Genomic DNA, 6,000 nt, shown 5'->3' with positions numbered 1-6,000 from the left:
TATTTTAATAAAGTTGTGGCCAAAATTTGCCCATTAACATTTAAACTAAATTCTGTCTCCACTGTGTCTTTATTTCCATTTGGGATGGGTTTTGGGGTTCGAAGCACAATACTCTTTCTCAAAGACTCTTTTGTGCCAACTAAGGTCTGAGGACTAGGCAAAGGAGTAAAAAGGAGGTCAGAACCTTTTCTTTTTCAAACACTTACACACTCTCCCTTCTGTGATTTCCAGCAACTTGTTGCCTCCAGCTGTGGAGGTAAAGCATAATTATCATGCCGAATAGCCATTGTCAGTCCTCTCCTCCGTCAAATTGTGCAGTCCTCTTTTGAAACCCATCCAAGTTAGTGGTCATCACTGCCTCCTGGAGGAATGAGAAACATAGTTCAACGATGTGCTGCATTAAAGAAATCCTTTATTTTATCTGTCCTAAATCTTCTGACATTCAGTTTCATTGGATGTCCATGAGTTCCATTATTATGAGAGAAGGAGAAAAAAGTTTTCTATCCAGTTTCTCCATGGCATGCATGTTATAAACTATGTTGGAAGCCACTCAGAGTAGCTGGGGAAACCCAGTAAGATGGGCAGGGTACAGTGCCGGATTTATGTATAAGTTAAACAAACCACAGCTTAGGGCCCCACTCTCTTGGGCCCCCCCAAAAAAATTTAAAGGGAAAAAAACTGGATGCACATTTCCAAAATATAAGATAAAATAAAATAAAACTTACACACAGCAACAGTGTTTTGTGTTGTCTACACTCCTATGATGTAAGTCTGCTAGCCTGCTTCCTAAAATATCACTGGTTTGTTGTTGGCCCCATTACCTTCAGTAGTTTAGGGCCTCATCAAACCTAAATCTGGCCCTGGCAGGGTAATAATGATGATGATGATGATGATAGATGTCCCTATTTTCATTGGAGAAATGCTGGAGGGTATGAAAGAGGGTTCTGAACTGAATCTTGTCATTGATGCACACCCCTAGTACCTAGCAGATAACTGGCATTACAGCAATTGTTTCAAAAATCACAATAGTGGTATTTTCAGGTATTTACATTTATATTTTAACCTTTCGAAACAAGAAATGTTCAGAGGTGAGGAAAGTGGCATTCTGGAAAGGAGATTAATTTCTTATTTATGGCCCATTTCACACTAAGGCCAAAAATGCATTGGTTGAAACAGTAGCAGTGGTTTGTATACTGAGCTTTTTCACAGCAATGTGGCAGAATACAGGAATTTCATCCTTTCAAGGAAACTACTCAAGAATATCTATCCAGGTTCCTGTAAGGAACAAGGGAAAATGCACATGGTTGGCAACCTCCTGTGGAGAGATGGCTCCGGCATGGAATGTGGGAGGCAGGGAGGTGCTGAGTGCAAAAGCACTTCGTATGGTGACAACACTCCTACACCGCCATTAAGAAACAGAAATTCTCCATTTAATTGGATCTTTAATTGGCTGTAAAGTACCAGTGCATGATGGAAAAAGGTTGCAACAACATACTGCGGAATATACCAGCTACATGGATCAAACGTTTGAATTGAGATAAGATTTTCTTCGGCATGAGAGTTGATTGGGGAGTGGGAAGCTGCCCATGGTTTGGTCCTTAGTTAGGACCAATACAACTAACAGGAATGTGCTTCTCTCAGCCAGTAGCAGTAAGGACATTTCTTGTATTTTTGCCCTGACTGCAAGGTTGGCTCAAGACATTTTGCTGCTGAAGAGATTTGCTGCAGCAAATGATATCATTGTTTCCAAGTCAAGGTATATAGCGCCCAAGCCAATCAAGATATTATGACAGCTGAGGCAGAAGAAGAAAATGTTACACAAGGGCTTATTCCTCTCCCTGCAAGACAATACATGAAAGAACTAATTAGCTAGCCTTTCTCATCAACCTGTTTGCCAATGATGTAGCATTGATTATTACTAAATATGAAATCTCACTTTTGGCAGTGATGCAGGAACTAAAACTGTATGGCTCTGTTTTGGGCTTTATCGTAAATGTATCTAACTCTGATCTGCTAGGTATTCACACCTGACAGGAATTAAGAGCTAAATTACACAACATTACTGGACTTAGCACTGAGAAAACATATACAAAATATCTGGGTACATTGATTCCAAGAAACTTACTTTTACTTGAAAAGTTTAAACCTATTATTAAAGACTTTAAATTTAAAATATGTTGGGGGGGGATCACACCCCAGGCAACCTAGTCATTAACTCCCCTGGAAATATAATATATACCACAGCTCATTGGCCAATTTTTCTTCCAAACCTTTAAATGCTCTGAAACTCCACTGGGAGAGACATTTGAACGATACTATAAATGAGGCTTCCTGGAATAGAATCTGGGAGAAGTTTTCTCTTAGATCTTCTTCAGATAAAGTGAGGTAAAACACACTAAAACTCACTCATAGATGGTTTATGCACCCTGTACTACTCAATAAAATCAATGACACTCTCCCAAAAACTTGTTGGAGAAACTCTAAAAATGTAGCTTTGTTTGCCTACATGTGGTGAATTTGTCTTCTCATTTTGGAAAAAATGTTTTTTGTGAAATAAGTACCGTAAGTAAACAACAGGTAGCTCTCAGTCCCAATATTCCTTTATTATTTATGTTTTAAGGAGATGCTGAATAATTTTCATCTAAAAAGCTTATATTACAATTCACAATAGCTGCTCACTTGGCCATTGCCAGGAACTGAAGAACTCTAAATGTTGACTTATATAAAATGTGGCTGAATCAAATCGGGGACATGGCACTAATGGATAAATTGACTGTAAACTAGGTGAACAAAGAATAGACAAGAGAGAGACGTTCCAGAACACATGATTTGATTTTTATTATATATATATATATATATATATATGCAGGTTTTGGTGTCCTCGGGTGTCTTCCCGTGTAAAAGTTGGGGTGTCTAGGCGACGTTTCGACGAGGTCTCACTCGTCATCTTCAGGCTGGTGCTTTCGGCTTCTTGTTACTGGAACAGAGCAGGATCTCAGTGTTTGAGTTCCTATAAATACTGTTGAGGGGGTGTGGTGTATAGCCTCCAATGTTCTGGGCAGAGAGGAAGTTCCCAGGCTAGTGTGCCTTTTCTTCTTTTGTTCCTTAATTACTTGAGGGATATCTTGAGTGATTTCTTGAGTGATATCCTGAGTACCACTTAGGTGGGTCATTAGGTGTGGATTAGTTGCTAAAGTCTTTGTGTCTTGACCTCTTGAACTTTGTGAAGAGTTTTTCTGAGAAGATGGCTGTACTGCACTTAGTTGTGCTCTGGCTTGGCTTCGTGTATAGGGGCGAGCTGTGGTTTTGTGGCCTGTGTCAGCCAGATCTGTGTAGGGATTGCAGGGGGGTGCAGCATCCGGAGGTGCCCCCATGGTTTGGCTACTGGATGGTGTCTGTAATTTATCTGTGGAGAGGGTCTGGGTTTGGGTCTGGTGTGGTTGATTGGTGATGGCGTTCTGTGTGCCTCTGGATCTGGTGTCAGTTTTTGTGGGGAGGGCTAATTTCCAGATGTCTAGCAAGCGGGATGTGTCGTCACGCTTGTTCATGTTGTGAGGGTGTTTCTCTATCTCGATGGCTTCCATGATTATTCTCTTGTGGTGATGTTCCATGTTAAAGAGCAATTTGGAATCTGCAAAATTAATTTCGTGTCCTGTTTCTTTCATGTGTTGGAAAAGAGAGGAAGTTTTTTCTTCTTTTTTGACGGCATTCTTGTGTTCTGCGATACGTGCATTTATTCGTCTGTTTGTTTGTCCAATGTACGTGGCTGGGCAGACTTTGCAGGGTATTTCATAGACCCCTTGGTTTTCCAACTGGATTTTATCCTTGGGGTTTCTGAGGATATTGGCTATTTTTTGGTTGGTGCAAAAGGCTGTTTTGATATTGTGTTTATGGAGGATTTTGCTAATTTTATCTGTAGTGCCCTTGATATAAGGAAGGAGGGCCATGCCATTGTTTTCTTCTGTGTCTTGGTTTTTGGGGGGTGTTTCTTTTTGGATTAGCTTCGTAACCCTGTTTTGCTGGTATCCATTGGCAATTAACACATTTGAGAGATTCTGTAACTCAGTTGTCAAGTGGTCTTTGTCAGCCAGGCGTTTGGTTCTGGAGATGAGAGTCTTGGCTACGGAGTTTATTTGTGCAGGGTGGTGGTGTGATTGTGCATGTAAGTAGCGGTTGGTGTGTGTTTTTTTCCGGTAGATAGTGTGTCCTAGGGAGCCATCAGGTTTTTTGTAGATTAGGACGTCAAGGAAGGGAAGTTGGTTGTTGGCTTCTATTTCCATAGTGAATTGTATTTTGGGGTGTTAGCAACTAATCCACACCTAATGACCCACCTAAGTGGTACTCAGGATATCACTCAAGAAATCACTCAAGATATCCCTCAAGTAATTAAGGAACAAAAGAAGAAAAGGCACACTAGCCTGGGAACTTCCTCTCTGCCCAGAACATTGGAGGCTATACACCACACCCCCTCAACAGTATTTATAGGAACTCAAACACTGAGATCCTGCTCTGTTCCAGTAACAAGAAGCCGAAAGCACCAGCCTGAAGATGACGAGTGAGACCTCGTCGAAACGTCGCCTAGACACCCCAACTTTTACACGGGAAGACACCCGAGGACACCAAAACCTGCATTCCTGTACCCGTGAAAATCGACGAAAGCATATATATATATATATATATATATATATATATATATATATATATATGCATATGCTTATACAAAGAGCATGACTGTCAACCACCTGCAACTCACAGCAAGTTACAGATACTTTTATTTAACATCTCTTAGTAGGATGACTTTCAAATGATATCTTTTCTGTAGCTCTTGTATGAATCTGTTCTTCCAAGTGGGGCAGAGAGGAGCTTATTGAATCTTATTGTTCTGTATAATATCTATAAAAGATAGTGTTTTTTAATAGAAAAAAATAGCTAGCCTTTCACGACACCCCAAATTAGCTCCTCACTGTGTCTGATGGTGGGCCCAGTCTTGCCTGAGATTTACAAAGCAGCCACAAAAATATGATTTGCATTATTTGATGGTGGTTTGTTGTAACTTTGTGGCGCTGCAGTATATTTTCTTGACTGCATATTTTCTCTTGGGCATTATTTTATTACTTTTTGGCAGTATTCCTTTTGTCAAGCTCTCCTGCCACCAACAACGTGAACTTAAGATGGCGGTTTAGCATGCTGTGCACTCTGCGTAATAGCCCATACCTACAGGAGCTCCTGAGAGAGAATATCACGGGCCTATTTTAATGAGGAAAAAAGATTTGCTATTAGCTATGCATTAGGAGCAAATTTGTGAACTGATAACCCTTGAGAGCAAAGAAAAACACAGAATGGTAAGAATTAATGTTAAAATAATTGTAATTTTATACCTGAATGGAGATAAACAGGTTCCACATTAATACTCTTATCTCATTCATGGACAGTGATGGATGGCTTTGTAATTTTTTCCCTCCAAACTAGCCAGCTACAATGAGATAATTTCTTTGAAAAAGCATTATGCACTGGAAAAGCTGTAGGTGGTGGGGGCCTCTGATTGAATCATGTATTTTAGAGGGGAAAGGCTACATTAATTCTCTAATTTTGTCAAATTAAGAGGTAGCTGAGGCAAGCTGTCTTTTTATGGTGTTCATGCATTTGTCAGCCTAATGGATAGTTAAACATTTCTCTCTATTGCTAAATAAAGCTTTGGTGTAAACAAATGTTTTGGAGTTATGAAAGGGACCTTGCACAGGCTGAATCAACTGTTGATTCTGGATAAAGATTTGGAATATCAGAGAAATATATATTTTTTCGGGGTGATTCTTTAAGCCTTGTTTTTGGCAGAATGAACTCACCCCTAAGCAGTGTCTTACAATGATGAACCCAGATAACATGTCTCTTCCCCTGCTTTATGGTATAAATCAGGCTTCCTCAACCTCAACCCTCCAGATGTTTTTGGCCTACAAATCTCACGATCCCTAGCTAGCAGGACCAGTGGTCAGGGATGATGGG

Source organism: Podarcis melisellensis (genome assembly GCF_964234715.1).
Source record: "Podarcis melisellensis genome assembly, chromosome: 11".
Taxonomy (NCBI): domain Eukaryota; kingdom Metazoa; phylum Chordata; class Lepidosauria; order Squamata; family Lacertidae; genus Podarcis; species Podarcis melisellensis.
The sequence above is the reverse complement of the archived record's forward strand: the minus strand, read 5'-3'. Positions refer to the sequence as shown.